Source organism: Moschus berezovskii, chromosome 3 (assembly GCF_049115385.1).
Source record: "Moschus berezovskii isolate FMDL1 chromosome 3, NW_MosBer_1.0, whole genome shotgun sequence".
NCBI classification, from domain to species: Eukaryota; Metazoa; Chordata; class Mammalia; order Artiodactyla; family Moschidae; genus Moschus; species Moschus berezovskii.
The window spans coordinates 27109821-27121847 of record NC_142462.1 but is presented as its reverse complement, the minus strand read 5'-3'; positions in this window follow the sequence as shown (position 1 = coordinate 27121847).

Here is a 12027-nt window from a genome sequence, read left to right as displayed (position 1 = left end):
ATTGTTTTCTTTCTAATGTTACAAGACATACATAAATACATAAAGATTAACAATAACCCATAATCCCCACCCCATAGAGATAACCGTCACTAGCATTTTGATGCATTTCTTCCCAGTGTCTATGTATTTTTTTAATTGAAGTATAATTGATCTATATTACTGTTAGCTTCCAGTACACAACACTGTGACTCAATATTTCTGTACATTACACGTGACCATGATATGTCTAGTTATCATCTGTCACCATCAAAGATATAACAATAGAATTGACTGTATTCCTCTTGCTGTACATTTCATCCTCATGTCTCATGTTTTTTGATAACTCTTAATCTACCTCACAAGGAGATCCAACCAGTCCATTCTAAAGGAGATCAATCCTGGGTGTTCAGTGGAAGGACTGATGCTAAAGCTGGAACTGCAATACTTTGGCCACCTCATGTGACGAGTTGACTCACTGAAAAAGACTCTGATGCTGGGAAAGGTTGGGGGCGGGAGGAGAAGGGGACGACAGAGAATGAGATGGCTGGATGGCATCACTGACTCTATGGACATGAGTTTGAGTGAACTCCGGGAGTTGGTGATAGACAGGGAGGCCTGGTGTGCTATGATTCATGGGGTCGCGGAGAGTCGGACACGACTGAGCGACTGAACTGAACTGAATCTACCTCACCTATTTCACTCATCCCCCCAAACCCTATACCCTCTGGGAACCACCTGTTTGTTTTCCATATTTATGAATTTGTTCTTTTGTTTTATTTGTATATTCTTTAGAAGATTCTACATATAAGTGAAATTATACAGTATTCCTGTCTTATTATTTCACTTAGCATAATACCTTCTAGGCCCATACATGCTGTTGCAAATGGCCAGATTTCATTCATTTTTATGGCTGAGCAGTATTTCATTGTATACACATATACCACATCTTCTTTATCCACTCATCTTTTGACAGACACTTAGGTTGCTTTGATAGCTTGGCTACAGCAAATAATGTCGCAATGAACATAGATGTGCATATATGTTTTTGAGTTAGTGTTTTTTTCCCTTCTTTGGAAAAATACCCAGAAGTGGAATTGCTGGATTCTATGGTAGCTCTACTTTAAATTTTTTGAGGAACCTCCATACTGTTTTCCACAGTGGCTGTACCAATTTACATTCCCACTAATAGAGCACAAGGGTTCCCTTTTCTTCACAGCCTAACAATGCTCGTTATTTTTTAAAAATTGATTTTACTAATTTATTCATTTATTTTTGACTGTGCTGGATCTTTGATGTTGTGCAGGCTTTTCTCTAGTTGTGATGAGCAGAGAGCTCTCTCCAGTTGCAGTGCATAGGCTTCTCATTGTAGAGGCTTCTTTTGTTGCAGATCACAGGCTCTAGCGTACACAGGCTTCAGTAGCTGTAGCACTTGGGCTCAGTAGTTGTAGCTCCAGGACTGTAGAGCACAGACTCCGAAGTTGTGGCACATGGGCTTAGTTGCTCCATGGCATGAGGGATCTTCCCCGATCAGGGATCCAACCCTGATGTCTCCTGCATTGGCAGGCAGATTCTTGACCACTGAGCGACCCCACGGACTGCAGCCTACCAGGCTGCTCCATCCACGGGATTTTCTAGGCAAGAGTACTGGAGTGGCTTGCCATTGCCTTCTCCGACTGAGCCACCAGGGAAGCCAAATGCTAGTAGCTATTTGTTGTCTTCCTGATAATATGCATTCTGACAGGTATGAGATGATATCTTATTGTGGTTTTGATTTGTATTTTCTTGATGATTAGTGATGTTTAGCATCTTTTCATGTAACCATTGGCCATCTATGTCTTCTTTGGAAACGTGTCTATTGATTTTAACATTAATTTAATCTACTATGTTGGGAACATGGTATAATCTTGGCAATTAGTCATGTCTTGGTTTATAAAAATCAGTATTATTTTAGGATTTTAAAAAATTCTTATTCCTAAATCTTTTATAATTAAATATATGATACGTCTGCTTTGTTATATGTGTGTAACAATAGGCTCATCTTCAAGATTAAAAGAATAAAAATGATATAATTATATCAATAGATGATATAAGTGGATTTGATAACATTTAAAAATGGACATGAGTTTGAGTGAACTCTGGGAGTTGGTGATGGACAGGGAGACCTGGCGTGCTGTGATTCATGGGGTCGCAAAGAGTCGGACACGACTGAGTGACTGAACTGAAATGAACTGAACTGAAATGAACTGAAAAGGTTTAGAATAATATAGAATGGTTGGAAAGTTTTTCTTAAAATTTAAATGAAAGAAAAATAAAACAAGACACAAATTAGTATTTGAGAAGGAAATGGCAACCCACTGCAGTACTCTTGCCTGGAGAATTCCATGGACAGAGGAGCCGGACAAGCTGTAGTCCATGGAATCGAAAAGAGCTGGACATGACTGTGCAACTAACTTTCACTTGCACAAATTAGGATCTTCAGATTTGACTTTAAATTGTAAATGAACACCTTTTACTTAGAGTATTTTGTGTGTGCCATGTACTGTTTAAGTATTGCCAACCTAGTCATGCAACAATCATATCAGATGGGTGCTACTATTATCAGCTCCCTTTTTTTTTTTTTTGACCTCACCAGTGCAGCATGTGGAACTTCCCTAACCAGGGATTAAACCCATGTCCCCTCCAGTAAAAGTGTGGAGTCTTAACCACTGGGCCATGAGGGAAGTCCTTATCTCCCCTTTCATGATAGAGAAACTGAGATAGAGGTGGAATAAGGAATTTGTCCAAAGTCACTTTTGTAATTAGTGCTGAATTGGCTTCTGAAACTAGGCTATCGAAGTGCTGAACTCACCATCTAGACCAAGTGATCATCCCAACCTCTACCAGCGTCAGTACTAACATGTGCTGTGCTGTGCTCAGTTGCTCAGTCGTGTCCGACTCCTTGCGACCCCATGGATTGTAGCCCGCCAGGCTCCTCTGTTCCATGGGGATTCTCCAGGCAAGAATACTGGAGTAGGTTGCCATACCCGCCTCTAGGAGATCATCCCAACCCAGGGATCGAACCCAGGTCTCTGGCATTGCAGGCAGATTCTTTACCAGCTGAGCAACCAGGGAAGTCCATGAACACTGGAGTGGGTAGCCTATCCCTTCTCCAGGGGATCTTCCCCACCCAGGAATCAAACAGGGGTCGCCTGCATTACAGGCAGATTCTTTACCAGGTGAGCTACTAGGGAAGCCCTAGTACTAACATATCCAGGTCCTAATCAGGGGGACAGCATAATTCATGAAGTACAGTAAACTGATTTGACATATATTTGGATGTACCTCAGCAAGACTACGGAGAAGGCACTGGCAACCCACTCCAGTACTCTTGGCTGGAAAATCCCATGGATGGAGGAGTTTGGTCGGATTCAGTTCATGGAGTCTCTAACAGTCGGACGCGACTGAGCGACTTCACTTTTCCTTTTTCCTTTCACGCATTGGAGAAGGAAATGCAACCCACTCCAGTGTTCTTGCCTGGAGAATCCCAGGGACGGGGGAGCCTGGTGGGCTGCAGTCTATGGGATCGCACAGAGTCGGACACGACTGAAGCGACTTAGCAGCAGCAGCAGCAAGACTATGATTTTTAAATCTTAGAATCAAAGATAGTGAGAGTTGATAGGACCTTGGAGGAGCATGCAGTTCTTAGTTCTAGGAAATAAGCCATAATTTGTAAAAGTAATGTATAAAAGAATAACATAAATATTTAAAAATGAAAAGATATTCTAAATAAATGTCAATAAATTTGAAATTCAAAGTAAAATTATATTTCTAGAAAAATGTAAAATGTTAAAATTAACAAAAGGAGAAATAGAAATTCTTAATTGACCAATACGCATTAAGTAAACAAGGCCCCTTAAAAAGCAGAAACTTTTCTTCCATAAAGTACCAGGTCCAAAAGTTTCATAAGTGAGTTTTACCATGTATATCCTGTATTGTATACTAATATATCTAGAAAGGAGGAAAAAAGTTTCCATGAAGCAATTACAGCATATAAACTTCAATAAGGGTGGTTCAAGAAAATAAAATTACAGTTCATTTTGACGTATGAATATTAACACCATATCAGATCTAAATTTTTATCCAACCAAGTAAAAAATGAGTTTTGTTTAAAAGAAAAAATAAGATAATCTCAATATACTAAAAAAAAAAAATCTCTTTATGTCAACATTTTTAGAAAACTAGGTAGCTTTGGGAAAAGGGAACTTTCTTAACCTAATGACATAATAATAAATTAGAGCAATAACATATCAAGTGGGGACATTTTAGAAGGATTTCATTTGAGACTGGAAAAAACTAATAAGAAAAGGCAATGGGAACCCTAGTATCTCAGTAATGCTCAAGTGGGTACAGGAAGTCATGGGCAATACAAGACCAGAAAAATAAGTAGAAGAGATTAAAAACTGCTAGAAAGAATCAAAACTCATTATCTGCAGATGTTAATTTGAAAATTAAAAGTTTAAGAATCCTACTGACAAACTGATAGAACTAACAAGAAAGTTCAATAAGATTATGAAATGATTAGAATAATATGATACAAAATACAAAGTCAAAAGAATTAAATATAAAATTGGATGTATCTATGATTTCTGAGTAGAAAAGCTTTCTTAATACCAAAAGTAGCACAAAATATAAAGAGAAAAACTGATAGCTTTGACTACAAGGAACTAAAGATATGGTCTTAAAATAGGACAACAAAGATAAAATTGAAGATGTGGGTAGATTGAGTGAAAACCTTTTAATTTCTGTAAATAACTAAGGATATCAAGAACACATGCAAATAAAATAAATGCAGCAAGAATAAAGTCAAGGAACTTTATGGAAAAGTAATGTAAAGATATGGAGCACATTACAAAGAATGCTTATTTGGGTACTCGTTATTAATTGACGGAACTACATACACATCCAATATTTGAGTGCCACTACTCTAAGTGCTTTTAAAGTACAACTGTTCTGTTCTGACCTTAGAGCAACTCCATGAACTAGGCATCATTATTGTCTCCTTTTCCAAATTAGGAAACCAGGAACAGAAAGTTACACAAGCATTTAGGGGTGGAATGAGAATTTGAGACCATACGTGCTTGCATGCTCAGTCATTTCAGTCTTAACCAATTTTTTGTGACCCCATGGACTGTAGTCCACCAGGCTCCTCTGTCCATAGGATTCTCCAGGCATCCTATGGAGTGGGTTGCCATGCCCTCCACTAGGGCATCTTCCCAACCCAGGGACTGAACCCACATCTCCCACGGCTCCTGTACTGTAGGCAGATTCTTTACTACTGAGCCACCAAGGAAGCCCTGAGGTCACACACATAACCTCTGAAACTGGTATGACTCCACTGCTGTTACACCATCAGGTTGTTAAAAATTAGAAAGATAACATCAAAGGATGGCAAGGATGTGAGGAAATAATCTCTTATAATATTGAGAGAGGCAGTTCTAACACGATGTAACCATCTCGAGTGCAGTCTGGCAGCACTGAGTGAAAATTGTAGGCATATTTGTTGTGCCAAGTTCACTCCTGAGTGTGGACTTGAGTGATGCTCTTCTCAGATGCTCAAGGAGACATGTACAGTGATGCCTATCAAATTATATTGTGCTGGAAAAAGTTGAAGGCAATCTAGGAGTTGAGAAATAGGTAAATTGCTTTTAGGTATAAGCAACATGCAGTGTATTAATATGCGTGAGAGGGATCCTTATGCTTGAGGCAATGATCAGCATGGAAAAGAGAGCAGTGTAAGCAGATTTCATAACTATGAAGTTGAATAGAATAGTAAGGAACAGCATGTGATGCCAGTCATGCCAAAAAGAGCATATCTACATTAACAAAAATAAATTTCATGAATGCTCACATTGCAAATGACCACAAACCCCATGGAATGTGGATTGGAAGAGTGTACATTAACTGCATATGAGTAGAAGTCTGGTGGGGTTTGGAGGGGGTTGATGATGCAGAAATGAATGAGAAAAATCATGAAATAAAACATAAAAGAGAGAAGATGCACTGGTTGACAATAACAATTTGCCAAGAACCAAGGAGTATAATCAATTCAGTTCTGTGCACTTGAGATCCAAAATCCCAAAGCAAACAAAAATAAAAATAGCAACAAATTTTTAAAAATCTACCCATCTATCTATATACCTATCTATCCATCCATCCATGCATCCATTAATCCATCTATGTGACTGAGTTTTTTAAAATGTTGATATATCAATATATAAAATTTAGATCTACTCTAATAAAAAAATTATGTAGTGTTTTAAAGAAATGCAGGGCCCTAAAGAATAGCACAGAGGGAATTATTGAAGATGAATATAGTGGTTCTTGTTGCATTTTTCCTGTATGTTCTTTTAGTTTGTGTGACAGAAAGAAAAATATCTAACACAGGAAGTGTTTCACATGAATTGCAAAACCTGGGTTACTTATTTACTATTTTATTACAGTCTGGCTTAAGAATGTACAGAAAAATACTTGTTGCTATAACCTGAAATCGTTCACCCTTATAACCTGTCATTACAAAAGCATTCAAAAAATGAGGAATCATATGCTTCATATTGCATTTATGTTGGCCTTCTTTTTTTTAGTTTCTAAGCTTATAATGACCCAGAAAACATTTTACTTAGTGAATCAAGGAAACTGGAAGAAGGAAACAGCATGGTAAGTAAGTACTTAAAGAGAAGGCAGAAAAATGGGGAAAATTCCTTTCCTTTCAGCTACATTCTTTCCAGTGGTCTTAATTACTATCCTCTTGCATTCACGGCCTTTGTTAAGTAGTGCAATATTTAATTATTTAAATCAGGGCAATATTACGATGAATATATTCCTTAGTAATAAGAGGTTAAAAAGATAAAAGGATCTCATTCTCATTTAGAAATGTAGTAAAATGTGTATGAATAAAACAACACAGTGTCTGGGATTTACGTTGAGGGACACCAGGAGGAAAGCAAGGGAAGGTTAGAGGAAATGAAAGTGATAAAGTGGTAACAGTGTTGTTGTTGAGTGACAGGAATATAGAGGTCCGCTATTCTCTTAAGTCAACTTTTGTATAAGATTTAGATTCTTCTGTTATAAAAACTTTTCCTCTAAAAATTTTAAGCTTGGACTTTGTAAGGTTTAAAAAATCATTCTGCTATAATTGCATTCTGAAATAGTTATGAAATGAATAAAGCTCTTAGCACTTCATGGCTAGATACATTTGGAAGAGTTTAAAATGTCAGTCCAAAAGTCCAGCCACCGCATTCAAGATGAAGCATGGTCTGACACACATCTCCCATTTCCAAAACAACTGGCAGGTGTGGGCTGCTTTTCCACATTTGGAGTAAGCATTGGCAAGATTTCTTCCTCTCTGAGTTTATATGGGGCAGCTCCTGGCTGTAAAACTTGCTTTCCCTCTCACTGAGCAATTTCAAAATTTAATTGTCAAATAATAAATATTTATTGTAATCAAGTAGCTTTGCAAAGAAAGAGAAAGGGATTTTTGTTTGTTTGTTTGTTTACAATTTCCAAAAGACAGTACAGGGAACAATGACCTCAAAAGATTTTACTAACCTAAAATTGGTTAGTATGGATACGGTTTAAATTGATGAGTCATTTGTTTTAGGGAGAATTTTCTACACTAAAATACCCATTGAAAATTAGTGACATTTGGAAGTTCATGATAATTAAATATTTTAAGTTATGAGTACTAAAATCTGAAGGAGACTGTTGAGACGCTGATGAAAACTCTGGAGGTTTCTGCCAAGCAGTCTTTCCGATATGACAGCATAACTAGTTGGCTTCTTTCCCTTTCAGACGTGGTTACCAGAGGTGGTGAGGGGGTAGGAGGAGGGGAACTGGATGAAGTTAGTCAAAAGGAACAAAATTCCATTTGTAAGATAAATAACTACTAGGGATGTAATGTATAACATGATAAATATAATTAACCCTGTTGTATGTTATATAAGAGAGTAAATTCTAAGAGTTCTCAAGAAGAAAACATTTTTTATTTTGTATCTATATGAGATCATGAATGTTCACTAAACTTATTGTGTAATTATTTTATGATGTATGTAAGTCAAATCACTGTGCTGTACACCTTAAACTTACACAGTGCTGTATGTCAATTATATCTCAATAAAACTGGAAGGAAAATAGAAATAAATAAACTATAAATAGCAATGCCTATGTATAACTGACAAAATAATTGTTTTGAAGACTTTTTAGAAACATATTTGCTGTACAGAATGATATAAAAATGCAGCACAATTGAGTGATTCTAAAAGTTGTCCTGAAATTCCCTGAAAGAGACAATTTTTTTTCTCACTGGAAAACTACTTTCCGTGAGTTTTAAACTGCATCTGGTTTGAATTAGCTTTGGAAATCCTTGCTGTGTTTTTCTAAAGTAATGCTGGATCATCTCCACATGATCCTGATGATGGCACCATTTTATTTTATTTTGTTTTTGATATTTACTTCATTCCTCAAAACTTTCACAAAGAGAAATGTAAGTAGCAGGTTAGTCCTGGGCCTTTACCTATTCTTAATGCAATTGTTTGACTATTGATCATGAGCACAAGAGTAGGTCCATTTCTAGCTCACCATTGTTGTACAATTGTATGCAAATATAGAACATTTTCTCTCACTGTTTTCAACTCAACTATCAATATTCTCACCAACCTCAGAATTAAATCAATATTCTTGTGGTGCTGACACAAAGCTTCTCATCATACAGTGACAGTATTTTCTTCAAAAGCTATTTCTCACCTAATAGGACCTTAATATTTTAAAGTCACTGACCTTCCATCCTATTCAGTAGAGGTATCAAAGACAGATTTCAGCTACATATTGCCGGAGAAGAAAAGGAGCCTCAGCCTTTAAAAAATGCCCCAGAGCTCTTAAACTGCTCATGAATGACTCAAAGAGAGGCTAGGGTCCTTGGGAGCCTACAAGACCATGTACTAGGCCATGTCGGTGGTCCACTGTCTTGTTTCAGGCCGAATCTGTTCAGAGAAGTTTAATGAAAGGTTTAAGAGATGTGGGTTCTGGAGAACAACTGTTGAAATCAGTTCCAGCTCTGTCACCTAACTGTGTGATTTGGGCAAATTGTTTGCGGTCTCTAAAAATGGAGACTACTACTCTAGTTCATTGGATAGTTCTGAGGATTAGTTAAACGTATCCATGTAAAGTGCTTAGGATAGTGCCTAGCAAAAGGTAAGGACCTAGTAAATCCAGACTGAAGCATGTATGCTGCTGCAAGTCGCTTCAGTCGTATCCAACTCTGTGCGACTCCATAGACAGCAGCCCACCAGGCTCTGCCGTCCCTGGGATTCTCCAGGCAAGAACACTGGAGTGGGTTGCCATATGATTCTCTAATGCATGAAAGTGAAAAGTGAAAGTGAAGTTGCTAAGTCGTGTCCAAAACTTCGCGACCCCATGGACTGCAGCCTACAGCTCCTCCATCCATGGGATTTTCCAGGCAAGAGTACTGGAGTGGGGTGCCATCACCTTCTCCAAAGCATGTGTTCAGTTCAGTTCAGTCCCTTACTAGGGTCCGACTCTTTGCGACTCCATGAATCACAGCACGCTAGGCCTCCCTGTCTATCACCAGCTCCCGGAGTTCACTCAAACTCACGTCCATCGATTCGGTGATCCCATCCAGCCACCTCATTCTCTGTTGTCCCCTGCTCCTCCTGCCCCTAATCCCTCCCAGCATCAAAGTCTTTTCCAGTGAGGCAACTATTCACATGAGGTGGCCAAAGTATTGGAGTTTCAGCTTTAGCATAAGTCCTTCCAGTGAACACGCAGGACTGATCTCCTTTAGAATGAACTGGTTGGATCTCATTGAAGTCCAGGGGACTCTCAAGAGTCTTCTCCAGCACCACAGTTCAAAAGCAATTCTTTGGCGATCAGCTTTCTTCACAGTCCAACTCTCACATCCATACATGACCACGGGAAAAACCATAGCCTTGACTAGAGGGACCTTGGTTGGCAAAGTAATGTCTATGCTTTTTAATATGCTATCTTGGTTGGTTATAACTTTCCATCCAAGGAATAAGCGTCTTTTAATTTCATGGCTGCAATCAGCATTGGCAGTGATTTTGGAACCCGAAAAAATAAAGCCTGACACTGTTTCCACTGTTTCCCCATCTATTTCCCATGAAGTGATGGGACCAGATGCCATGATCTTAGTTTTCTGAATGTTGATCTTCAAGCCAACCTTTTCACTCTCCTCTTTCACTTTCATCAAGAGGCTTTTGAGTTCCTCTTCACGTTCTGCCATAATGGTGGTGTCACCTGCATATCTGAGATTATTGATATTTCTCCCGGCAATCTTGATTCCAGCTTGTGCTTCTTCCAGCCCAGCGTTCCTCATGATGTACTCTGCATAGAAGTTAAATAAGCAGGGTGACAATATACAAACTTGATGTACTCCTTTTCCTATTTGGAACCAGTCTGTTGTTCCATGTCCAGTTATGACTGTTGCTTCCTGACTTGCATACAGGTTTCTCAAGAGGCAGGTCAGGTGGTCTGGGATTCCCATCTCTTTCAGAATGTTCCACAGTTTATTGTGATCCACACAGTCAAAGACTTTGGCATACTCAATGAAGCAGAAATAGATGATTTTCTGGAACTCTCTTGCTTTTTCCATGATCCAGCGGACGTTGGCAATTTGATCTCTGGTTCCTCTGCCTTTTCGAAAACCAGCTTGAACATCTGGAAGTTCACGGTTCACGCATTGCTGAAGCCTGGCTTGGAGAATTTTGAGCATGACTTTACTAGCGTGTGAGATGAGTGCAATTGTGCGGTAGTTTGAGCATTCTTTGGCATTGCCTTTCTTTGGGATGGAATGAAGACTGACCTTTTCCAGTCCTGTGGCCACTGCTGAGTGTTCCAAATTTGCTGGCATATTGAGTGCAGCACTTTCACAGCATCCTCTTTCAAGATTTGAAATAGCTCAACTGGAATTCCATCACCACCACTAGCTTTGTTCATAGTGATGCTTTCTAAGGCCCACTTGACTTCGCATTCCAAGATGTCTGGCTCTAGGTCAGTGATAATGTTATCGTGACTATCTTGGTCGTGAAGATCTTTTTTGTACAGTTCTTCTGTGTATTCTTGCCACCTCTTCTTAATATCTTCTGCTTCTGTTAGGTCCACACCATTTTTGTCCTTTACCGAGCCCATCTTTGCATGAAATGTTCCCTTAGTATCTCTAATTTTCTTGAAGAGGTCTCTTGTTTTTCCTATTCTGTTGTTTTCCTCTTTTTCTTTGCATTGATCGCTGAGGAAGGCTTTCTTATCTCTCTCTCCTTGCTATTCTTTGGAACTCTGCATTCAGATGCTTATATCTTTCCTTTTCTCCTTTTCTTTTCACTTCTCTTCTTTCCACAGCTATTTGTAAGGCCTCCTCAGACAGCCATTTTGGTTTTTTGCATTTCTTTTCCATGGGGATGATCTTGGTCCCTGTCTCCTGAACAATGTCATATATCAGTTCAGTTCAGTCACTCAGTCGTGTCCGACTCTTTGTGACCCCATGAATCACAGCACGCCAGGCCTCCCTGTCCATCACCAACTCCCATAGTTCACTCAAACTCATGTCCATCGAGTCGGTGATGCCATCCAGGCATATCATTCTCTGTCGTCCCCTTCTCCTCCCGCCCCCAATCCTTCCCAGCATCAGAGTCTTTTCCAGTGAGTCAACTCTTTGCATGAGGTGGCCAAAGTATTGGAGTTTCAGCTTTAGCATCAGTCCTTCCAATGAACACCCAGGATTGATCTCCTTTAGAATGGACTGGTTGGATCTCCTTGCAGTCCAAGGGACTCTCAAGAGTCTTCTCCACCACCACAGTTCAAAAGCATCAATTCTTCGGCGCTCAGCTTTCTTCACAGTCCAACTCTCAAATCCATACATGACCACGGGAAAAACCATAGCCTTGACTAGACGGACCTTGGTTGGCAAAGTCATGTCTCTGCTTTTTAATATACTATCTATGTTGGTCATAAGTTTCCTTCCAAGGAGTAAGCGTCTTTTAA